The following is a 25,553-nucleotide window of genomic DNA, read 5'->3' on the forward strand; positions in this document are numbered from 1 at the left end:
GAAGCTCTTACCGTTGTTCACACACACTCGAGCGAGAACAGAGTCCTTCCCATCATTGAACTGAACAGGGATGAACAACTGCTCTCCAATTTGCTGAATATCAGCCAGGCTCTGAGCTGATTTCACATCTTTCTGGACTATAGGAGTGGGAGTTTCTGATTGTGGATTGGTAAGGAATTTCAGGGTGTTTCCTTCCAGTGTGGAATACCACCTTAAACTGGAAGGAAGGTTGATTTTCAGAAATAGAGAGGACCCCCCCATCACCAGTCTGTTGTCCTACTGCTATTACTGTAACGTCTGGAATTTGGTTGTTCTGAAAGTGAAATTCTACTTGGTCAGATTTTTGTTCAACCATGTGGCATGTGCCGTTTAAACTAACATGGTTGACACTCTGTTTTAATTTTATTGGCCGGCTAGTCTGGGTCCAGAGGACCTTGTTTACGCAATCTATTAAGGGTGACAACCTCCTCAGGAGGTCATTCCCCAGTAAACAAGGGGTGCCCTCTGGAGTCACTACTATGACCGGGTGTTTCACCTTGTGTCGCCCGATCTTAATGTCCAAGTCTGCCGTCCCCTCGACGGGAATTTCCTTCCCGTCAAAGTTCTGGAGTTGTCCAGGAAGTGAGGTGAGAGGAATTTGGTAATTCTCTCCCCTTCCTGCATTCAGTTCGTCAAAGGCCCTTCTCGACAGAAGGGTAGCTTGAGATCCAGTGTCCACCAGTGCCAAAATTGTACCCTGCCCCTGTACTTGTACCGGGGCATAGTATCTTCCCTCCTTCTCCTCAAGGGGGCACAGATAATGCACATTTTTGGACAACTGGTGGGCTAACTTTCTGGTTTTGGACATCGCTAGCGAAGAGATTTGGGCAGATTTCTGTGGAGAGCCTTGGGAATCTGAAAGAAAAAGTTGGCAACTGGAGATCAGAGCCATTGTGGGTTCCCCTGGCTCCGGTTCTGGGCCGCCCCTCCCTTTTTGGAGGCAGTCATCAGGATGGGTTTGAACCAGGGGATTTTGGTATTGTGGGTTCTGGGATGAGATGATGGGCGGCGGTAGCTCAGTCTCCATATCTCCCCAGTCTGGATTTGCATCCCTAGGGACCCATTTTTCTTTGGGAGGAGTTCCCCCCTCTCTGAAGGAGAAGATCCTTTTCCCAGGATCCTCTGAGGATCCCTCTCCCTCAAATTGGAAGATCTGTACCTCCTCCTCAAACTGAGTCTGTTTGGGTCTTTTGTTTCTCCTACCCCCCCTCTGCTCCTTAGGAGGCAGACTTTCAGGGCCAAGAGATTTTGTTTCTGGTTCCTGGGTTTCCAGGGGCTGTTTACAAGTGAGGAAGGAAGCTTCCTCCAAGGCTTTACACCCCCCTTCCCTTTGTGCCTCCTCCCTGGGAACCGGTGAGTTATCGGGGTGCTGCCCCCATCATTGTTCTGGAGCACCAGGTCCAGAGTTGGGTGCGTTCTGCGCCGGCATGCCGATCTGAGGGTTCTGCTGAGCCCTCAATATGTGACCCAGATCCCGTGCCATGTTTTGGACCTGGCGCTCTAACTGGGAAACCCGCTCAGGCTGATACGGGGCCCTGTTTTCTCCCCTGGGCTGATCCCGGGAAGGGTAGCTATCCCTTCTTTGGTAGTACCCCTGGTTGGGAAGATTTGAATACCCCTTCACCCTTGGCCTCCCCTCTCCCGGATTCGGTTGTCTGGGCTCAGGGAATTGGGGAAAGAAGGGTGGAGGATTTTGGGGTTGGAAATTGGGTGGATACCTGGGGAAGAAGTTCTGCCCAGGGTTTGGAGAATTTCTGCCCTCCGGTGGGAAGTTAGGAGGGAAGTTCCCTGGGTTAGGTGCTTGGCTGGATCCCCCCCCTTGGGCTGGAGGAGTCCACACATAACCCAGGATGGGTCGACTTCCCTTGTAACGGGGACTTACATAGTCAGGAGAGCGAGGGACCCCATTTGTGGGACTACCTCCTTTACTCCCTGTTTGTGACTGGCCCGTGGACCTTCCGGCCTAGCATTATTAGGTGCAGGTAGGTTTTTAGGCACCCCCATCTCCAACTCTAAAACGGGGGTGACCTTTACCTCTGCCACCTTGGCAGCAGCAGGGGTGTTGTTGGCTTTGGGGTTTTTGGGCGCATTATTTTTATTTTCTATTGGCTTCTGCACCTCATAGATCCGGGTCGCCTGTTCAATGACCCAGTCTAAAGATCTTTTCTCGTGAAAATCCCTCACAAGCTGGGTCATTATGTATTTGGGCAAGGCATGGAAAAACGTATTAATAAATTCTCTGCTATCCGTGCGCACCCTTCTTGTGGTCTGTGCAAAAGCACGCTTTAACTCCTGCACAAACTCTTGTGGGGCCTGATCCTCCCCACATTGTAAATTGTAGGCTGCCTTGCGAACCTCTTGAGGATTTCTATGAGTAGAAAAATGTTTCAAGATGGCCGCCTTATAGGTGGACCGTCTTAAATGATTTTGGTCCTCCAGCCCCGCAAAGAAACTGGAGTATTCCGGGGAGAAGGTCCACTTCACATATTGAATACAGCTTTGGCTGTCCTTCAAATGGAAAGTCTCCATCATTTGCTCAAACAACTCTAAGTGCTCCCAAACAGAATACTTGGCGTTCTTATGATAAGGCGTGATGACGCTCCTGATTGCCGTAATATGTTTCAATGGGTCCTTAAGCAAGGCCCTTTTTGCCTTATTGGCCCTTTTGGTCCGGGTAACCCTGGTCCATTCATCTTCTGACTCAGAGGCACTGCTCCCAGAGGTTCCCGTCTGTTCTTCCAGGTTTTCCCGGATTCTGCGAGCCAGGGAATGGCTGGCAGAATGTGGGGACCTGGTCTCCTGTCTCCTGTACCGCTCAGAGGAGTCTCCAGATCCCTCCTTGCTGCCAGGATTTGATGGGTACCCCCCCACTGACCTAACTGGGCAGAGGTTTTCAGGATGCCCTTAATGGGCCTACTCTCCTGGGGTTCCCCATCAAATTGCACTGTGCTTGGGTGCCCATACCCGGATGCCCGCCCCTCCATTCCTGGGTGGTACTGGCCTATGAGCCCCATGCTTCTGGCTGGATAGTAATCTGCCATCCCTGTGGCCCTGTGCTCATATGCGCCAGGGGACATGGGGGTGGCAGAGTCCAGGGACTGAGAGAAATAAAGGCCTCTGGTACTAGGGCTCCTGGGGTTATGCTCAGGAGTTTCTCTTTCCCAGCGAACCTCATCTCTATCCGCCCCTGCTCCCTGTTGCAATGCAAGAGCCTGCGCCTTCAGTTCCTCAGTTAAGGCCTTACTAGACTCTATCAGTCTCTCCTGCATCGCTACCTGTTGTTGGAGCCTATCATTGTGCTGGAAGAGAGCCTCATTCTCTCTCTGCGTTTCCTGATTGGTCCTGGAGCACTGGGCCAGTCTTTGCTGCAGGAGGGTTACCTCCTGAGCTGTGTCCCTATTGGCCTGCTCCTTTCTTGCCAGAGCATCCTCCACCTTCCTGGTGTGCTCTAACAAGTTCTGGTGTTCTTTTTGGAGGTCACCCAGTCCCTGGAGGGCCAGGTGATTTTCTTCCATTTTCCTTTTTAAGTGGCAGACTTCCTGGCCTAAGGTATCCCTTTCCTGACTAAGAGCCTGCATCTGTGCCGCCAGGTCGTCCCTTTGCCTTTGGAAGGCACCAGCTTTCTGGCGCTCCTGATCAAACTCTGCCTGGGTATCCAGGTCTTTCAGAATCAGTTTATTGCTCTCTGCCTTCTCCCTAACTAGGTGGCTTTGCAGGGTGACTACCTGCTCAGCACATACCCTATTGAAGTCTAACTGTTGCTCCAGCTTTTTCTGGCTCTGCAGTAGGGAGTCCAAACCTTCTTGGTACTCCTTCTGCAAGGCCAGAAATCTGGTATCCTGGTCAGCCTTTTCCTGTTGCAGGATGTCCATATCCTTCTTTATTTTAATGATGTGCTGTCTACTCTCATTTTCTGACTCCTGGCTCCCCTGCAGCCTCTGCTCAGAAGAGACCAGGTCAGATTGGACCTTCTCTAACGCCATCCGTCGCTTATTGGCCAGATCTTGGCTTTCAGTACATTTATCCTGCATGCCTCCTATATATAGGTACAGGTATGCCGCTATCCTAACCATCTTGTCTTGTTCATCCTTAGCTTTAAGAGCCATGTATAGTTCACTCAGGGCCACATGTAAGGGACCCTGATCTCTCCATATATCTGACTCTGTTTCCGTGATCTGGGGTGCGATTGCTTGCAACCAGACCGTCTGGTCCTGGTGAGTCCACTCACCTCTCACAAATAACTTATGTAAGAAGTGCTCTCTGGCTATTTTCATGTCTACTAAGGTCGTCATTCTGGAATTTGAGTTCCTTCCTGACTTACAGAAGTTTGTATTTTATTTTTGCAAAACAGACCTTTTCCTTAGAGCGTTCCTTTGAGGAGTGCTTTACAGCGTAACACAGCGTGTGATCCGACCGGATATGTGTATCTGGTCAGCTGGCACGCTGTATTAATCTGCACAAGTGATAAATCTAATCCAAACGTCCGGCACGAGCCCCCAATTTGTAAGAGGATCCAATTCAACACTACAGCTCAGTCAATGCCTAGTCTGGGATACTGAATGGAAACCCTTATTGATATATCTTTATGTCCAGTTCATGCGTTCTGGATGACTACCCCTATATAACACCCCTCTCTTGGAATCCCCCTGACCCCACTGAGCCAAGAAGTATTTCTGTTTTGCAAGTTTAAAGGTTTATTTGATAATTTAAACAATATATATATATATATCACGCTTTATAATAAATTAATAATTGAATATCACACTGAATCTAAGCAGTAATCAATAATGGATAGTCTGGCACTAGCACACTTGTGAATAGGAACAGACGAATAAGGTGGTAGAGAATACTTTATATAAGTTCAGATGGACGTAATGTTGAATGAAAAATGCAATACAGAAAATACTCAATATGACTTCAACAAAACAAGGTAATCACTTTTCTCTGGTAATCCACCCCCCCTTTTTGCAATGCAAGGAAATGGAAGGAAAGCACACAGTTCTCAGAAATGCAATCAAATGTAATTCAGTTCACCCCAGCAAGCTTAGACTACAGAAGTTGGAAACACAGGCCCAAAATGCTCTTATATGTGCTGGCAATGAAGTGAAAAATACGCTAAAATGCTTTTAATTCCCTCTAGAGGTTCAGGGTGAGTGGTATCTAGTTAATATTGGTCCAGGCTCACTCTAGCAATGATTCAGGGATGGTTCTTAAGAGGCAAACGAATCTTTAGCAAGGAAAGCAAAAAAAAAACTGCTGTTTTCACACGTGGAGAAATTTGCAAATCGTGGCAAATTCGCGAGTGCGTTTTTCACGATTGCGGCAAAAGTATCGGGGGTAGGAATGCGGCTCTAAGTTCGTAGGAAAGCCAAGATTCTAAGCTTTCAGAGGAAAGCTAAACCAAGTTCCTAGCCCAAACGGTTACGGAGCTATGAACGATTAAATAAAGGTAATCTTTCGGATTTGAAATTTTAAAGTTCAAAATGACAAATGACAGCTAGCAACTAGAAATGACAGGTGACAGCTTTACAAATGACAGGTGACAGTTAGGAGGCAGTTCTTCTTAGATTAAAATAGACTGAATTATATCATTCTAACTAAGAGATTGGCTCTGCACAGTTCTACTAGGCACTCACAATATATTTTTGAAATAAATGGGCCTCGCCACGGATCTGGTCAGGTTTTAGACTGGACTCTGGTCTGGTCTCGTCACTTCACAGTGATCTGGGTCAGCTCTCTGGTTCTGCTAACAGTGGTCTGGGTCAGCTCTGCTCTCTCTCTGGGTACAGCACTGCTTCTGGATCTTTCTGCACAGCTTTCTCTGGCGATTGATGGATTTGAAGTCTGGATCTTTCTGCACAGCTTTCTCTAAAGATTGATGGAGGTAAAGTATGGATTTTCCCGGCAGAGCGTCCCGCAGCAAATGGATTTGAAGGTCCCTATCTGTCCTGACTGTCTGCTTTTATGTGTTTTCAAAATGGGTGTGTGTGCAGCATCACTAGGCTCTACCCCTCTCCACTTGTCATTGGCCACTTCATCCTCTTCCCCTTGATTGGGGGAATGAAATGAAGTGTCATCATGATGAGGTCTGTTTATGGTACAGAGAACCCACCCCTGTCAAATTGCACACAATCTATATTTTGACCCAAAAGACATATTTGCACAGGTACACATTTGTTTAAAATTACATGCACCCATCACATATCACAGGAGGTATACCCTGTCCAAATCTGCTCTTCCTGGGAGCTTGCATTCAGAAATGGCAACATTTGCACCTTTTAACTGATTTCGTAATATCGGACATTACCCCAAATTTATACACATGTGCGCAAGGAGTATGGACATTACTTGATGAAGTATCAGACTTTTAACATGCATACATTTTAAGTAATACCCTCTTAACTGCTAGTTTGCCCCCAGATCATGCCACCGGTTCTAAAAACCTCTTAAAATGTGGGCAGAAAAATCACAAGAATTATGGTATCATTTAAATAATTATGACAAGTCCGTACTATGAGTTATTCATCTTTTTCTAAGACCATATTCTGACTACAGGGGTGTGTCTTTTCAGGTCACATGGTACAGAAACCAGTCTTTCCACTTTCTTCAAGCTCAGCCTCTGTCTCCAGTTTCTCCCCCTCCCAGTTTCTGCCAAGAGGAAGCCATTTTTATTACCCCTGCAATAAACCATCTGCCTGGGCCCTGGAAGGCCCATTGTTCAAGAGGAAGCCATTTATGGCCCCCATAATAAAACATTTGCCTGAGTCAGGACAGGGCTTCGTTCAATTTCCTGCAGAGCCCAGGTAATTCAATCAGAGAAGTGTCATATCCCTTTTGGTGGGAGCAGCAAAATGCAGGTCGGCCTGGGAACACAGCTGTTGTGCAAGTCTCAACTCCTGTCGGGGGTAGCTGGTGGGCAGAATTCAGTTCCTTAAACCAGGCCCCAGCTAATGTCACTTTTGTTCCCCAGTTTAAGTCAAGATAATTTTTTACATATGCAGCTAGGATGCTGATTCTAAATTTAAACTATGACATTTAAACAATTGCAACCTATGTGACACTCAAAAGTAGGTCACTCATTTCTTTTAAACATTTAGATTTTTAGTGTCTTTCAGTCCAAATTTACTTAAACTGTTGAAATCCACAGCTCAGCCAGTCTTGTTATAAACCTTCAAGTCACTTCAGAATATAACTTTACATTGGATCCACCTCTCAGTAAGTCTTTCTTTGGCCTGCTTTGGATTCATCTATTCAGTTTGACACAAAAAAAAATCTGGTGTTGTTTTAAAATGCCGGCTTTCTGATAGTGGTGAGTACTGGTAATGCAACCATTTTTGGGATTTAAGAAAATGAATTCCCCAAAATTCTAGGTTGCTTTTGGCAATCAGCATTGCCATTCCCAATGGTTTCAGACTACTGTGTGGGTAGTCCAATGGTGGTTTTAGGCAGTGCCCTTCTGTGCCCATAACATCGGCAAAAATGAGTGGCAGTCTATTCTTCATGCATTTCCCTGTGCATTTTCTGGGAAGCTCTGGCCATCATGATGTTTTCCATGTCAGTACTGCACAGTTTTTGAGGTAGGGCTTGGATGCATGGGTAAAAACATCCCACACATGCGAAGTTCAACAAGTTGACAATGCTGATAAAATTGCCTGGTTACTCATCAGACTGCCCCATTCTGGCTGTAGTGCCATTATGGAAATGTCAAAGGCTGAGCAAGCTGATTTCGCAATGTTAAAGCAAACTCTCATTTTAAAGTTTGGAAAGACTCCGGCCCAATATTTTAAACGATTCTGAGAGTACAAGAAAAAAGAAGGTGGTACTTGGGTATCTTATGTAACCGAATCTTTAAAAAACTTGACTGGCTGGGTCGAAGGTTATAAGGTTTCTACCTTTGAAGGCATGATAAATCTTGTCATGCTGGAACACATTTTTGCATCTTCTTCCCCGGAGCTTAAGCAGCATTTGGCCGATTCGAAGGAGATAGATCCTAAGAAGCTGGCCATTGCAGCAAACATATGGGTGTCACATCGAGTGTCCCATAAGGACAAAACTCATCCTGGTAAGCAGGAGGAAGGGAAAAAGTCCAAAGATAAGGAGGGTGGATAATCTGATTAATCTTCTTCTCAAAAGGGCCACAAAAAGAAAAATAAGGGTAAGACACAAGAGAACTCACAGGGTAGTAGAGGTCAGCCTCTGAAACAGAACTCTGGTTACAATAAGCCTCCCTATGTAAACAGACCCAATGGATCTTGTTTTGCTTGTGGAGCAACTGACCACGTGAAGGGGGATCCCCGGTGTATGGTTAGACCTTTGGGGGTCCACTCCGCTAATCTGGCCTTCTCCTCCTACGAGGAAGAAGAGATTACAGGAGCATCCTTCTCCTCAGACTCATTTCCCAGCGGGATAGAAGCTGAGGTAGTTTTAGTTTCCCTGGGTTCCTGGGAGCCTAAAGTCACGGTGGCTTATGCTAGGATTCCAGATAATACCAAGCACTACTTTAAAGACAGTGGGCCTCATTACGACCCTGACGGTAATCGCCCGTCATTACCGCCATGGCGTAATGAGCATTTACGCCGTGGGACGATGGCGTAAAGAGCGCCACATTACGACCCATCGCGCTCGAGCATTACGCCATGGCGGTAATGCAATTAACGCCATAGCGGAAAAGGCCCCTACCGGCATCGTTAAGCGAGCAAGGTGCACTTCCGCCACCGTAAGTAGCGGCCACCGTAAGTAGCGGCGGCCGTAATTAGCGGCGGCCGTAATTAGCGGCGGCCGTAATTAGCGGCGGCCGTAAAAAGTCGAACCGGAAATAGCGTCATCGCGCCGGAACGGGAAACAGCCCGTCGGCCATCTTGAAAAACACAATCCATCGCCATCCTACCAAACAACACCAGACCCAACCCTGACACCTGTCCCAACCAATCACCCACCCATCCAAGTACCCGAAAATGCCTAAATCTGTGAAAAAGGCATGTGACCGCCAGCGCCAGGAGAGATTCAGCCGGGAGGAACTCTGCATGCTTGCGGAGACCCTGCAAGACAACGCAGGTGTCGTTTTCTCCCCGGACATGACCAGGACAGCGATCGGGAAAAAGAAGGCCATCTGGGCCCTGGTGGCTGAGCGCGTCAGTGCGGTGGGGACCGTACCCCGCACCCCACAGCAGTGCAGGAAGCGCTGGGATGACCTACGCATACGGGTCAGAGCCGTCATCTCAGCAAACCGCAACCTTGCCCTGGGTACCGGTGGAGGGTCGGAATCCCCCCTGAAACTCCAACCGTGGGAGGAGATCTGTGCAACCACGATTGGCATGGAATCCATTGAAGGCGTCGGAGGGATGGAAAGGGGAGCTCCGACATCAGGCGATGAAGGTAGGTGCCTCAAACAAGACATGCCATAGTCACAGCAGTCCAATCATGTGTAGCACAAGGTTGCCCTAGAGTGTAAATGCAACACATATCAACACTGCCCATAGCCACATGCGAGCACCACCCTGCATACACTGCTGGCACCCGCATACCTGCATCCACATTCCACACTAAAAGGAGACAACCTGCATGGCACTGCCTGAAATCTTCCTCATCCACTGACCACAATAATGTCAAACATTTCATTCCAAAGTACGCAGACCCATCAATAACGCCCTCCCTCCTTTGCTCCACCACAGGCACAGATTCACACCCAGAGGACCAGGACACCCCTGCGCCAAAGAGAGCCAAGAAGGCCGACAACAACGGCCCTGCACCCTCAACCTCAGCTGCAGTGAGGCAGACCCCACAACAAGCAGGTCCCACTGCAGGCATACCGGAGGTCCCACCGGCAAGCACCCCTGTTGGCAGCAGGCCAGCAGCAGCTGCTCCACCTCCACCGACATTGCCTGCCACAGGAGGCAGGGGGTCAGCGGCCAGCAGCAACATCGGGGAGACAGCTGCAACAGCTGCATGTTCAGACTCGGACATGGAGCACGAGGTCAGAAGCCCCACTGACCTACTACATTCCCCCTGTTTCTCAGACGCCAGCCCCCATGAGGGTCACACACAGGGGCACACAGAGGTAGAGGAGTGGCCATCCACCCCATGCCCTGTCCACACTCCACAGGAGGGGAGCAGCCCCTCCATCACTCCACCAGCACTGGCCATGGGCCAGCACGGCCAGCAGTCCCTCCAGGACATCACTCAACGGCAGCATCAACTGTCCGCAATGCTGGATGAGCATGCCGCGGAATGTGTGGGGGCTAGGTCTAGCATTGAACAGGCCACGGAGACCCTAAGGGCCGAAGTGGCGCAGAGCACTGCCACCCTGAGGGATGCCATGCAGGCCATGTCCAGGGACATCTGTGCAGAACTTGCGGCCTTGCGTCGTGCGGTCACTGGCCTCACCCACACACGACAGGACGTGCATGCACAGGGGCAGCCAGGGACATCCTCCACTGCCAGTTCTGCGCAGAGCAGCCCCGTGCGACGTTCCGGTCGTAACCTGCGCTCCACAGCCAGGGGTGCCCCGGGGGCCGGGAGAGGGGGCTTGTAACAGCCTATGGCCACTGTCACAGGCATCTGTTGACACCTAGAGGGTGTGTGTTGGGGTGTGCAGGGGGGAGGTGGGAGGGGGTGTGTTGGGGTGTGCAGGGGGGAGGTTGGAGGGATTGTGTTGGGGTGTGCAGGGGGAGGTGGGAGGGGGTGTGTTGGGGTGTGCAGGGGGGAGGTGGGAGGGGGTGTGACACAACATTTCATAGTTTCAATACACTTTATTCTTTCAAAAAAAGTAATGTGTGGACATTTTCATTGCGTATGTGTGCTTTATTGGTGTACAGTCCACAGTGTGCATGTCCCAGAGACACACAGTGCCCCAAGTGCAGTCTCCATGTGATAAACACCAGCCGTGTGTGCTAGAAGCAGTGGTCGATGATACTTTGGCGCATTGCACGCCCCTCCTGTGCATCGCCTCCTCCATGGGGTGCCGCCCCATCTGCACCCTCCTCATCCTCATCGTCAGGTGGTTGCAGTTCTGCGTCAGGGGGCAGGGGCACATTCCGTCTGACGCACATTTTGTGTAGCATGACACATGCCATGACAATCTTTGCCACCTTCTCATGGCCATACAGGAGTGCTCCACCAGACCTGCTGAGGCTTCGGAACCGTGCCTTTAATAGTCCGAATGTCTGCTCTATGACCACACGAGTACGTGTATGTGCACGGTTGAAGTCCTCCTCGTGCTGGTTCTGCGGGTTCCGGACTGGTGTAAGGAGCCACCTCTTCAGGGGATAGCCTGCATCACCTGTATGTAGGCGAGAATGTATGTGTCAGTCATGTTGTCTGATCAGGAACATGGTGTTCCACCATGGCTCGCATCCAACTGTTACTTTGGCTCACTTCTACATGCACTGATTGATTCACACAATGCAACCAGTATATGCTCATGGCTCCCATGGCCTGTTTTGCATGCCATCACCCAATGTATGCAGAGGGGTTGTGTGCATTGTGAGTGCCCATCCGCTGTCTCCGTTCTCTGTGTTACTCACAGCCAGGTGGAGTATGCATCAATCCCCCCCCCCTTTCTGCCAGGTGGAGTATGCATCACCCCCCCCTTTCTGCCAGGTGGAGTATGCATCATCACCCCCTTTCTGCCAGGTGGAGTATGCATCACCCCCCCCCCTTTCTGCCAGGTGGAGTATGCATCATCCCCCCCCCCTTTCTGCCAGGTGGAGTATGCATCATCCCCCCCCCCTTTCTGCCAGGTGAAGTATGCATCACCCCCCCCGTTCTGCCAGGTGGAGTATGCATCATCCCCCCCCCCTTTCTGCCAGGTGGAGTATGCATCATCCCCCCCCCCTTTCTGCCAGGTGGAGTATTCATCACCCCCCCCCTTTCTGCCAGGTGGAGTATGCATCGGTACGTCATTCACCTGCCCACTTCCATGACATTGGACTCACCGAGTAGCCAGGATCTTGGGCCTGCATGTCGCTCCATGTAGCGTGGTATTGTGGAGTTCCTCAGGACCATTGAATCATGGGTTGATCCGGGGAATCGGGCACAACAATGTGTGATGATCTTGTTGGAGTCACAGACCATGTGCACGTTGATTGAGTGGAACTGTTTCCGGTTCCGGTACGGTACCTCCATGGCACGTGGAACCACCAATTCCACATGGGTGCAGTCGATGGCACCAATGCAACCGGGTATGCCGGCTAGTGCATGGAAACCCACTTTGGTGTTTGCAATCTCCTGGCCAGTCCGTGGTAATGAGATGTGGTCGTCTGTGTGCTTGAGGAGGGCATCGAGCACTTGGATGAGTGTTCGTGAGAATAATGGTTGTGAAATGCCATGCAGGTGCCCCACTGTGTGCTGGTAGGTGCCTGTGGCCAGGAAGTGGAGTACAGACACTACCTTCAGTAGGGGGGGGATGGCGGTTGGACTTTCTATCATGCTGACGATGTCGTTGTGTGTCATGTCTACGATGGCGGTGATGGTGTCCTGGTCCAAACGGTACAGGGTGTGGATCTGCTCAGCAGTGAGATTGAATGGATTGGCTCTGATGCGTGGGATTGGGGGCTGCCTGCGTGGTGGCACTGGCTGTGCTGGTGGGGCTTGCTGGGCCTGCCTTGCCCTCCTTCTCCTCCTGCGTCTCCTCTGTGCTGCCTGTTGTTGTTGTTGTTGTTGCTGTTGTAGCACATGCATTGCTATCAGGTCCTCCAGCCCCAACATTGCTAGTCGTATTGGCATCATTGTGGAGTGTGACTGGGTGTGGGAAGGGGTGGGGTGTGCTCTTTTTGTGCTTCCCTGAGTCTGTATTGCCTTCACCTGTGCTGTTTCTGTGCACCTGTGGCAGCTGCATTCACTTAACATGGCCCTTTACGGTTGGTTCGCGATGGCGTTATTTGCACCATGGCGATAAGGTACTTAACGGGCTGGGTGATGGCGTTAGGTGCATGTCCGCTTGGGTCGGCATTTGCGTACCTTTCCGCCATGGCGTTAAGTACGGTGTGGCCAGTCGCGTGCGCGCACCCTTGGCGCAGTTAGCGCCAGCGTTCACTACGATGCCGCTAATGGCATCGTAGTTAACGGTCACGGGTCATGATCGGACCTGGCGGAAAACGATGGCGGTAACCATTTACCGCCATCGTTTTTCACTTAGCGCCAGGGTCGTAATGAGGCCCAGTGTGCTGATCAATGGAGTAGATACTCCAGCTCTTCGGGATAGTGGGTGCAGTCGAACTGTAGTGGATTCTACCTTGGTAGACTCAGAGGAAGTTGCCAGAGCTACTCTGATGCCCACTAAGTTGGCTGACGGCCCACTCCGTATGTTCCCAGTAATACCTGTAAATCTTACTTTAAATGGTACAGCAGTCAGGATTCCAGTGAGCATTCAAAGAAACGTCCCAGGAAAGGTGTTGTTAGGTAATGATCTCAGAGCTTTAGGGCTCGTAGGAGACACTGCCAAAAGACCCTACACACGGTCTCAAGCACGGGCAGCATTGGCCAAGACCAATACGCCGCCCCAGCCGAAGGGGAAACCCAAGGCGAAAGGAGTAAACAAGTCAAGTCGAGGGAAAGAGAATATTCCCCCGAGCTCGCCTACCACTGCGGTGGAGGAAGTTGGTCAATCACCCGGGCCTGACAAGGAGGTGGCGATGTCTGAAGTATTTGACCCCAACGACCATCCTGAACTAAAAGACTTGTTAGTAGAAGGTGGTCCTGATAGGGACGAATTCAGTAAAGGCCAACGTGAGTGCCCATCTCTGGAAGGCCTAAGGAGACAGGCCTGCTCCCAGCTTGAGGGTGAACCTCCTGGGACGCATCAGATTTATTGGGAAGGTGGACTCCTGTATAGTGAGCCCACAGAGTCTACAGAAGGAGACCATAGGAGGTTGGTGGTTCCCCTTGCTGTTAGACCCTTCCTCCTGCAGTTGGCGCATGAAGTGCCCCTTGCTGGTCACCTTGGTATTAAGAGGACCAAGCAAAGGTTATCTATGCACTTCTACTGGCCCAAGATGGGGGTGCAAGTAGAAAGTCACTGCAGGAGTTGTGCCTCCTGCCAGTTATCTGGTAAGGTTGGCTTGACAATCCAAGCTCCATTGGTACCACTCACAGTTGTGGGAATACCATTCGAAAGGGTAGGGATCGACATCGTTGGTCCCCTTGACCCGCAAACATCCTCAGGCAATAGGTTTATCCTGGTGCTGGTCGACCATGCAACCAGATATCCTGAGGCCATCCCATTGAAAACTGTAACTGCCAAGTCAGTTGCAAAAGCGTTACTTGGCATATTTACTAGGGTTGGCTTCCCTAAAGAAGTTGTGTCGGATCGTGGCAGCAACTTTATGTCGAAGTATATGCAGGCTATGTGGAAAGAATGTGGTGTCACCTACAAGTTCTCTTCTGCATACCACCCCCAGACCATACCACCCCCAGACCAATGGTCTGGTGGAACGTTTCAACAGAATGTTAAAAAGCATGATTGGGGCTCTGGAAGAACCTCAGAGAAGAAAATGGGATCTTCTCTTACCATGCTTACTGTTTGCCTACCGAGAGGTACCACAGGAGGGTGTTGGCTTCAGCCCCTTCGAACTTCTTTTCGGTCATCCTGTACGGGGACCCTTAGCCATAGTCAAAGAGGGATGGGAGTTGCCCACTCCCCCTGTTACTACCAACGTAGTAGACTATGTGCTGGGGCTCAGAAAACGGATGGTACTTCTGATGGGCTTGGCTAGTGATAAATTGAAGGCAGGACAACCGCTGGTGAAACATTGGTACGACCAGAAAGCTTCCCTCATCAACTTTACACTTGGTCAGCAAGTCCTGATCATGAATCCTATAAGGCCTCGAGCTTTACAGGACAAATGGTCAGGCCCTTACACAGTGTTGGAGCCCCTGGGTGAGGTTAACTATTTAGTGGACCTTGGAAGGCCTGGACAGGCTCCAAAAGTGTTTCACGTAAATAGGCTGAAGGCTTTCGTCCCAAAAGTCGAAATCGCAGCACTGCTACTGGCTTCAGATGTTGAGGAAGAGGAGTCTGCACCTCTCCTCGACCTGTTCCAAAGCGGTCCTTCAGATAGCTCCTATGAGGGTGTCCGAGTGGCCCCTCACCTGACTTCTGATCAGCAGGCTGAGGTGAAAAGTTTGCTTAGGCAGTTTTCCCCCCTGTTTTCACAGCCACCTGGTTTGACACCTTGGTGCAAACATAACATAGACACAGGAGACAGTGTACCTACCAAAAGTAGGGGATACAGGATGTCAGACAAAGTACAGTCTTATATTAAGACCGAGGTCAACAAGATGTTAGACCTTGGGGTGATTGAACCCTCTAGTAGTCCTTGGTCCAGCCCTGTGGTTTTGGTTCCAAAGGCAGGCACTTTGGAATTGAGGTTCTGCGTGGATTACAGGGCTCTGAATGCTGTCACCAAGAGAGATGCACACCCCTTGCCTCAAACAGATGAGCTGGTGGATACTTTGGGTGCCACCAAGTACCTCAGCACGTTTGACCTCACTGCTGGCTATTGGCAAATAGCTTTAGCAGAACATGCCAAGGAGAAGACAGCGTTTTCGACTCCAGACGGCCTTTACCAATTCAGGGTAATGCCGTTCGGGTTGAAAAATGCACCTGCCACTTTCCAGAGGCTTGTGAAACATGTTGTCATGATGCCTACCTCCAAGGAGCCAGGTCCGACCCAGCGACCCCAGAGGCAGGCATCATTTCCCCCAGGGGAGTGCCAGCGGGCCCAAGCTGGGGCCCTTTGGACGCAGTCCTGGCGCCTTAGACGCCAGGCTCATGTTGGACCTCTGTCCTGGCACCTTAGGCGCCAGGCTCATAAAGCTATACATGTGTGCAAGTGTTTTCATGGGCACTTACCTGATGCAGACCATGCTGCCACATCCAGGCCCTCTTGAGGCCTGAATGGAACTACTTTACCTGTGGGACTACTTTCCACCCGGGTGTGGTCGGGGAAGGATACATACCTGATCGGAGGAAGGATACACACTTGGGACTTTTTCCAAAGCTATTTAAACCACACCCGATAAGCAACTCACGCTTCGCGTTGTTCAGCTCCTCGCAGCTGGACGCTCACCGTGTCAGCTCCTGCTTCTGGACTTCAGCCACGCCTGTCAGCATCCTGGGTCACCTGCAAAGGGAGACAAGAGACCTTACCAGCTAAATCTGCACCACGGAGACATCACCGACGATCCTGAAAGGGTAGACATTATTTTTAAAAGCATTTCGTTACGATCGCTGCAGCGCTGCATTTCACTCACCTTTCCTGGGTTCCTCCATCTTCAGCAGCGATCATCCGGATACACAGCCACTTGCCAGAGCCTAGAGAAAAAGACAAGAATAAGAGGTGAGAGAAGGAAGGGAATAAGACTTACTTCATTTCATTTCGGGTCTTGCCGCTTCCAGGCATTTTCCGGACCCCGGCCCCTATGGGGAAAAAAGACAAAGACATTGGCCCTCATTACAACTCAGGCGGTAAGGGGTTTACGGCGCCGTAAACAGCGCCGACCCTTACCGCCTGAGTACGAGGTCCCTTAGCGCCATGGCGGATTTAACACCTGCTTTTAGCAGGTGTTAAAATCCATGGCGCTAAGGGACCATGGAGTTAATTACGCCACCTTAATTTACGGTGGCATAATTAACGCCTTCCCCACTCCCATTATGCCCTATGGGGCAAAAATGGGAATGGGGAAGGGTAAATGGGGATTGGGGGCTTACCGCCCCGCCAAGGATGGAATGGGGCGGTAAGTCCGCCAACCACCATGGCGTAAACATAGTTTACGCCATGGTGGTAAAGTCACGGCCCAGGCGGTAACTTACCGCCTGGGTCGTAATGAGGCCCATTGAATGAGCGTATGCAAAGTCAGTTCCCGAGCGCTCATCCAGAACTAACCTGCCATTTACTGGAACTGGAACTGCACGTTTCACTTCGGGTCCGTGCCATATCTCCGGCATTCCGAACCCCGGCCCCTAAGGGGAAAAAAGGACATAAACATTAGCGCTTGCTGCAAAAAGACAATGGGCCTCATTACAACCTTGGTGCTAAGTGCACCAACTTTACCACCATGGTGTAAACTCCGTTTACACCATGGCGGATGGCGGATTTACCGCCCCATTCCAAGGTGAGTGGGGCGGTAAATACCCATTTCCCATTTTCCCTTCCCCATTCCCATTTTTGCCCCATAGGGCATAATGGGAGTGGGGAAGGCGCTAATTACGCCGCCGTAAATTACGGCGGCGTAATTAGCACCATGGCAGGTTAGCGCCATGGATTTTAACGCCTGCTCAAAGCAGGCGTTAAAATCAGAATCAGGCGTTAAGGGTTAACGGTGGCGTTAACCCTTAACGCCTGAGTTGTAATGAGGCCCAATGAACATTATTATTAAGCTTGGACTTTTGAACTTGCAACAGAACTTTTACAGAGCCTTACCAGTATAATCAAGCTTACCTGAACTCCCATCCAACCTCAATCCAGTGAAGTAACTGGGTTCAACGCGCCCCTGCGTCAGAAGCAGGATGGCGAGCTCATCCTTTCAGACCCTAAGGTGAGACTTCACGGGGAATCGTGGAAGGGTATCGTGGAGGGTTGGAAGAGAGTGGGGGGCTTGAGCATAACTCAGTCAGTAGGTAATACTCCCTTTTCACACACAGGGGAATATTCCTGCGAGCCGGAGAAGCCAGAGTTGAGGGCCCTTCCTGTCCATCTTCAGAGTCCTGCGCTTCACCATTGAAGAAGCATCAGCACTCGAAGCCAGACCTGCGCCTCCGTGGGAATCAGGTGAGCGTTACAGAATGCAAAGCCTACCCACAATTTCCCACCCGGGCGCTATGGAGACTTCCGAGACTGACCAGCTGGCCCAGCTTTTGGGGGAATTACGGGCAGAGGTGCACTCAGCCCGCCAGGAGACTAACGCTCTCAAAAGAGAACTGATCTTATCCAAGGAAAGAACAGATGACCTAGCCAAAAGGTTATTACAGGCCCAGGCAGGGCACACTCCTTTACCTAATTCCGGAGACATTTCCACATCAATGGGTTTGAGTAACCCGGTACAAATTAATCTACCTGGACACATGCCTTTGGCCCCGCCTGAACGTTTTGCGGGGGATCCCAAAAAATATGCCGTCTTTATGAACCAATGTCGTTTACACTTTCTATGCAGACCCGGAGCCTTCCCTAACGACCAGACTAAGGTAGCCTTTATACTATCTTACCTCAGTGGTAGTGCTGCCGATTGGTCTATTCCATTGGTAAATCAGGATGATCCCATTCTCCAGAATTTTCAGGGCTTCCAGGCCAGCATGGAAAGATTGTTCGCTCGACACTCTCAAGGACAGGCCATTGATAACGAACTGCTATCCTTACGACAAGGTAATCAGGATCTTCTGTCCTACATAGCCACCTTTAACAGACTGATTGTGGAAACTGGATGGCCAGAAAGCAAAAGGATCACATTGTTTCATCGAGGCCTGCGCGGAGTGCTTAAGGATGTTCTAGCTCAGATAGTAAACCCACCCCAGGTCTGCGCAGACTACATTGACTTGGTGGTTCAACTTGATCACAGACTTCAAAATAGAAAAGCAGATCGGTTCAAGTATGAAAGCCGAGCACCGATCAAAACCCACGCTAAATCCAAGAGTACCGACGTATCTGAACCTATGCAAATCGGTGGTGTTAAAGGACCATTAACGCAGAAAGAACGAGAGAGAAGGCAGCAAATGCAACTTTTGTCTGTATTGTGGGACTTCCGGTCACTTTCTTCGAAATTGTCCAGTTAAACCGCTTAAGAAGGTGGTTGGAGCTACTGATAACGAATTAGTGACACCTGATTCGGGAAACGACCTAGCCCGGCAAGCGTAGGGGTCCGCTTGCCGAGCTTGAAAACTAACTCTTTGACCTCGCATTTTGTCATGCCAATGGTGCTCGTGGACCCAAAACAGCCTCAGCAGTTGCATGCTATAAAAGCATACATCGACAGTGGAACTATTGGAAATTACATAGACCGTGAATTGGCTTCCAGGATTAAGCTTCCTCTCCGCCCGAAAGTAACCCAAGATGTCATTACTACAGCAGATGGAACCGAAATAGCCTCAGGGCCTGTAACGCATTCCACTGTTGAAGTGACACTGGTGGGTCAGGATGGACATCGGGAAGCAATCGTGTTTGATGTGATCAATGCCCCACAATTTCAAGTAATTCTTGGAATTCCTCGGTTAGAAACACATAATCCCAGAATTGACTGGCGAGCAAAGAAGATAAGTTTTCCTGATTGTGAACCAACTTGTTATCCAAGAAATCCAGCTATTGGTCTAGCCTCAGCAACTTCCACCCCTGTACAGCTACCGTCAGAATACCAAGAATTCCAAGACTTTTTTCTGAAAGAACAGGCTAACACGTTACCTCCCCATCGGTCTTATGATTGCCAAATCGATCTGGTACCCAATGCTCAACTACCTTGTAGTAGGATTTATGCTCTTACGGAACCTGAGAACCTGCATTTGCGTCAGTATTTAGATCAGTACCTAGCCAATGGTTTTATTCGCCCGTCCAAGTCTCCTGTCTCTTCAGCTCTGTTCTTCGTGCCGAAAAAAGAAGGCGACCTTAGAACGTGTGTAGACTATCGCGCCCTAAATCAAATAACGATTAAGAATCGTTATCCTCTGCCCTTGATCCCTGAGCTTATCGACCAGGTGAAAGACGCTTGTGTGTACACCAAGTTAGATCTCCGAGGAGCTTATCACATGGTGCGCATAAAAGAAGGCGACGAAATGAAGACTGCATTCCGCATCAAGTTTGGGCTCTTCGAATATCAGGTGATGCCCTTCGGTTTGTGCAATGCACCTGCTGCCTTTCAGTACTTTATGAATGATGTTCTTCGGGAACTTATCAATGTCTGCGTCATTGTTTACATTGACGACATCCTGGTATACTCTTCTTCAGAATCTGAGCACAGAAAACATGTTAGGGCAGTTCTTGAGAAACTGTGCCAGCACAGATTATTTGCAAAACTCGAAAAATGTGTTTTTCATACCACAGAAGTTGAGTTTCTCGGATTCATCCTGACACCTCATGGAGTCCGAATGGACTCGCGAAAGGTTGACGCCATCCTCAAATGGCCATCTCCAAGCTCGGTGAAGGGAGTTCAGAGCATGCTCGGCTTTGCCAATTTCTATCGAAGATTCATCCCGGAATTTTCCCGAACAGTCCAACCCATCACCGCTCTCCTAAAGAAAGACAAACGCTTCGAATGGACTCTTGAAGCCGAACAAGCCTTCCAGGACCTGAAAGCCAAATTCACCTCTGCACCTGTATTGAAGCACCCGCACCCAGATCTCCCGTACATAGTGGAAACCGATGCATCCAGTTCGGCCATGGGAGCTGTCCTGTCGCAAAGAGACCCAAAAACTAACCAACTACACCCAGTGGCCTTTTGGTCCAGAAAATGTTCTCCTCCTGAAATCAACTACGCAATCAACGATAAAGAGTTACTGGCCATCAAATCTGCTTTCAAGGCTTGGCGTCACTACCTTCTCGGGGCAAGACACACCATCACCGTAATTACGGACCACAGAAACTTACAGTATTTAAAAACGGCCAAAGCTCAATCTTCACGACAACTCCGATAGGCTCTATTCTTTGCGGAATTTGATTTTGTAATTACCTATCGCCCTAGCTGCAAGAATGGAAAAGCGGGCGCCTTATCCCGGATTGGCATGGAAGAACCTAATTCGAGCTTAGAACCTGTGCCCATCATACCTGAGCAAATAATCTTAGGCTTAACTTCATTGCAAACTATTGAGGACATCCAAACGCAAGTAAAACAACTTCTAGACTCTTCAACCTTACTGGAATGGAGTCAAAAGGGTCCTCATTACACCGTTAAGGATGACTTACCCTACTTCCAGGAGCGGTTGTTTCTGTCAAGTAAAGAATTGCAAGAACTTGTTATTGCCCATCATCATGAATCTTTAATGGAAGGACACCCTGGTATCGCTAAAACGGAGGAAAAAATCAAACGCCACTTCTGGTGGCCTTCTTGGAGAAAAGACATAAAGTCTTTTGTACTGTCTTGTGGAATTTGCGCCCAAAACAAGGCTCAAAAGAAAAGGCCAGCCGGCCTACTTCAACCCCTGGATATTCCACCGGCGCAATGGCACACCCTGTCAATGGACTTTATAACAGATCTGCCTCCTTGTGCTGGTTACAACACAATCCTTGTAATTGTGGACCTATTCTCCAAAATGGCCCACTTTATCCCTTTAAAGGGTTTGCCTTCAGCTTCCACCTTGGCCAAGGAATTCCTGGAGAATATAGTTTGCATACATGGTTTCCCTTCCATATTAGTCTCGGATCGTGGAAGTCAATTTATCTCACATTTTTGGAAGAAGTGTTGCCAACTAGCACAAATAGATGTGCGGTTATCCACCAGCCACCACCCCCAGACTGACGGACAAACCGAGAGAACCAATCAGACTCTCGAGCAATATCTTCGGTGCATGTTACACCAATCCGAGTTAAATTGGAAAGACATCCTTTGGATCGCAGAATATGTATACAACAATTCAGTGCATTCTGGAACCGGACAAACCCCCTTTTATACTTTGTATGGTCCTCGGACCTCTGACCTAGATCCACCTCTGACCCTGGAAATGCCTGCAGTAAATCATCTGCATTCCACAATAACCCGAGCCTTCAAAGAAGCTGCAACTCATTTACAGCAAGCCAAGAAAAAGTATAAAGAAAACGCTGATTTGCACCGAAGTAAAACTCCTCCTTACCAAGTAGGAGACGAGGTATGGCTAGCAACAAAACATTTACCCCTCAAGGGCCCGCGAACCTTCAATCCCAGATTCATACGACCTTATCCCATCAAAGCTATAATCAACTGAGTGGCCTTTAAACTGGATCTACCGTCCAACATGCGTATTCATCCAGTTTTTCATGCATCACTTTTGAAGCCAGTACAACCAGGAACCCAATTGTCCAAGCCTCCAGATCCAGTTCAAGTTGAAGGGGAATTAGAATTCGAAGTTAAAGACATTTTATACTCCAAGGTGGTAAAGTTGAAACTCTTCTATCTTGTTGACTGGAAGGGATATGGACCTCAAGAGAGATCGTGGGAGCCTAGTTACCATGTCCACGCACCTCGATTAGTAAAAGGTTTCACCAGAGATTTCCGAACAAGCCCAAACCCCCGGAGGGAAGAACCTTGGGAGGGGCCTTGAGGGGGGGTACTGTCATGATGCCTACCTCCAAGGAGCCAGGTCCGACCCAGCGACCCCAGAGGCAGGCATCATTTCCCCCAGGTGAGTGCCAGCGGGCCCAAGCTGGGGCCCTTTGGACGCAGTCCTGGCGCCTTGGGCGCCAGGCTCATGCTGGACCTCTGTCCTGGCGCCTTAGGCGCCAGGCTCATAAAGCTATACATGTGTGCAAGTGTTTTCATGTGCACTTACCTGATGCAGACCATGCTGCCACATCCAGGCCCTCTTGAGGCCTGAATGGAACTACTTTACCTGTGGGACTACTTTCCACCCGGGTGTGGTCGGGGAAGGTTACATACCTGATCGGAGGAAGGATACACACTTGGGACTTCTTCCAAAGCTATTTAAACCACACCCGATCAGCAACTCACGCTTCGCGTTGTTCTGCTCCTCGCAGCTGGACGCTCACCGTGTCAGCTCCTGCTTCTGGACTTCAGCCACGCCTGTCAGCATCCTGGGTCACCTGCAAAGGGAGACAAGAGACCTTACCAGCTAAATCTGCACCACGGAGACATCACCAACGATCCTGAAAGGGAAGACATTATTTTTAAAAGCATTTCGTTACGATCGCTGCAGCGCTGCATTTCACTCACCTTTCCTGGGTTCCTCCATCTTCAGCAGCGATCATCCGGATACACAGCCACTTTCCAGAGCCTAGAGAAAAAGACAAGAATAAGAGGTGATAGAAGGAAGGGAATAAGACTTACCTCATTTCATTTCGGGTCTTGCCTCTTCCAGGCATTTTCCGGACCCCGGCCCCTATGGGGAAAAAAGACAAAGACATTGAATGAGCGTATGCAAAGTCAGTTCCCGAGCGCTCATCCAGAACTAACCTGCCATTTACTGGAACTGGACGTTTCACTTCGGGTCGGTGCCATATCTCTGGCATTCCGAACCCCGGCCCCTAAGGGGAAAAAAGGACATAAACATTAGCACTTGCTGCAAAAAGACAATGAACATTATTATTAAGCTTGGACTTTTGAACTTGCAACAGAACTTTTACAGAGCCTTACCAGTATAATCAAGCTTACCTGAACTCCCATCCAACCTCAATCCAGTGAAGTAACTGGGTTCAACGCGCCCCTGCGTCAGAAGCAGGATGGAGAGCTCATCCTTTCAGACCCTAAGGTGAGACTTCACGGGGAATCGTGGAAGGGTATTGTGGAGGGTTGGAAGAGAGTGGGAGGCTTGAGCATAACTCAGTCAGTAGGTAATACTCCATTTTCACGCACAGCGGAATATTCATGCGAGCCGGAGAAGCCAGAGTTGAGGGCCCTTCCTGTCCATCTTCAGAGTCCTGCGCTTCACCATTGAAGAAGCATCAGCACTCGAAGCCAGACCTGCGCCTCCGTGGGAATCAGGTGAGCGTTACACATGTGTTGAATGGGTTGGACGAATTCTGTCTTGCATATCTGGACGATATAGCAGTTTTCAGGGCCACCTGGGAAGACCATGTGAAACACCTCGGGATTGTGCTCCAGGCTCTTCAGAAAGCACACTTGACCATAAAGGCTAGTAAATGCCAGATTGACAATGCTCAGTGGTTTACCTTGGACATGAAGTAGGTGGAGGGAGGATACAGGCTCTTCCCAGTAAAGTAAAAGCAGTACAAGACTGGCCTACCCCCACTACACAGACCCAAGTGAGAGCCTTCTTAGGACTCACAGGGTATTACCGCAACTTCGTGGCAGACTATGGCACCATAGCTGCGCCTCTGACTGCCCTCACCACTCCGAAGAAACCCAAGAAGGTAACTTGGACCGACGAGTGTGAGAAGGCCTTCAATGGCTTAAAAGACTCCTTGTGCCAGGCCCATGTCCTCAGGGCCCCTGATTATCAAAGACCTTTTATCGTGCAGACGGACGCCTTTGACACTGGGATAGGAGCTGTACTATCGCAAGTAGATGAGAAGGGTAAGGAACACCCTATTGGTTTTATTAGTCGCCAACTTAAGGACAGAGAGCTCAGATGGTCCACGGTAGAGAAAGAATGTTTCTCCGTTGTGTGGGCCCTACAGAAGCTGAGGCCCTACCTCTATGGGACCCACTTCACTGTGCAAACTGACCATAAACCCTCAAAGTGGCTAATGAACATGAAGGGGGAGAATCCAAAGTTGCTTAGGTGGTCCATAAGTCTACAAGGCTTCGACTTCACTATTGAGCATAGGCCAGGTGTCCAACATAGCAATGCTGATGGGTTGTCCAGAATGTTTAACCGACCTGAACAAGAGACTCATCCAGGGGTGGATCAGTTCCCCCTGTCCATAGTCTGGGAAGGGCGAGTGTTAGGAAAGATTTCGTAATTGTGGGTAATTTTCCTTCCATGTGGCAACCCCTAAACATTTTGCTGTTGTTTTCACCATGATCTAGACTTTGCCAGAGAAGTGCAGCCTTCTGCCGCACTCCTCTGGGCTTTCGCTCCATTCTTACGGGGAAACTGACATGCCCTTAAGACAGTCAGTACCGGGAAACGCTGTTTTCCGTAGTTTCTTTATCATGTTGCGGCTTTCGTGCAACATGACACAAGAGGGCACTGTAAGCTAAGTTACTGCTCTCTTGGGTCTCAAGCCTTCTACAGGCCCTAGATACTCTTTTTGGATTGTAACTGATCGGTGCAAGTGAATCACGGACGGGAATGGTGGCAGCGATCGTTTCTTGTGTTTTGAGCTCCTTTTGGCGTTTTAAGCGCGTTTCTCGCGCTTAGCCCAAAATGGTGGCCTGGCTCCAAAAATGGCCAGACCACGAGGCTCCTTTGTCCTGTCCGCTGACCGTCTTGCTCCCTTCACCTTCCCCAGGTCGAGCCGACCCGGGGCCTTCCTTATTTGGGCATGTACTTTCCCGCGAAACACGGATGCTTTCGCGGGCTTCTACAGGCCTTGTGTGTGCCTCCAGAATGTGGGCTGGGATGTCTGGTCCCAATACACATCCTGGCTGCCAGAGAGTCTAGGGTGGTGTGGATGCCTGGGACCACCGTGGTCCGTGATAGGTCCACGTATGGTGTGAGTGTTGATGAGCGGATCTCCCATTGGGTCCCCTCCGTTTTGGCGCGAACCGTGGATAAGAGGGGGCTGGAAACGCCACTACCATGTCGATCTCCTGAGTTCTCACGAACGAAGGAATAAAGGAGCCAAGTATCCTGCAACCACGAGGCTGAACCGAGGAATCGCTGGTGACCCGCTGAAGGACTGCTCCTCTGCACTGCTGTCGCCTTGTGAAACCCTTTTTACCTCCGATCGAACCAGAAGGCCTGTACTGGTACTTCGACC

Source organism: Ambystoma mexicanum, chromosome 3q, assembly GCF_040938575.1.
Source record: "Ambystoma mexicanum isolate Mex_15411 chromosome 3q, UKY_AmexF1_1, whole genome shotgun sequence".
Lineage (NCBI taxonomy): Eukaryota > Metazoa > Chordata > Amphibia > Caudata > Ambystomatidae > Ambystoma > Ambystoma mexicanum.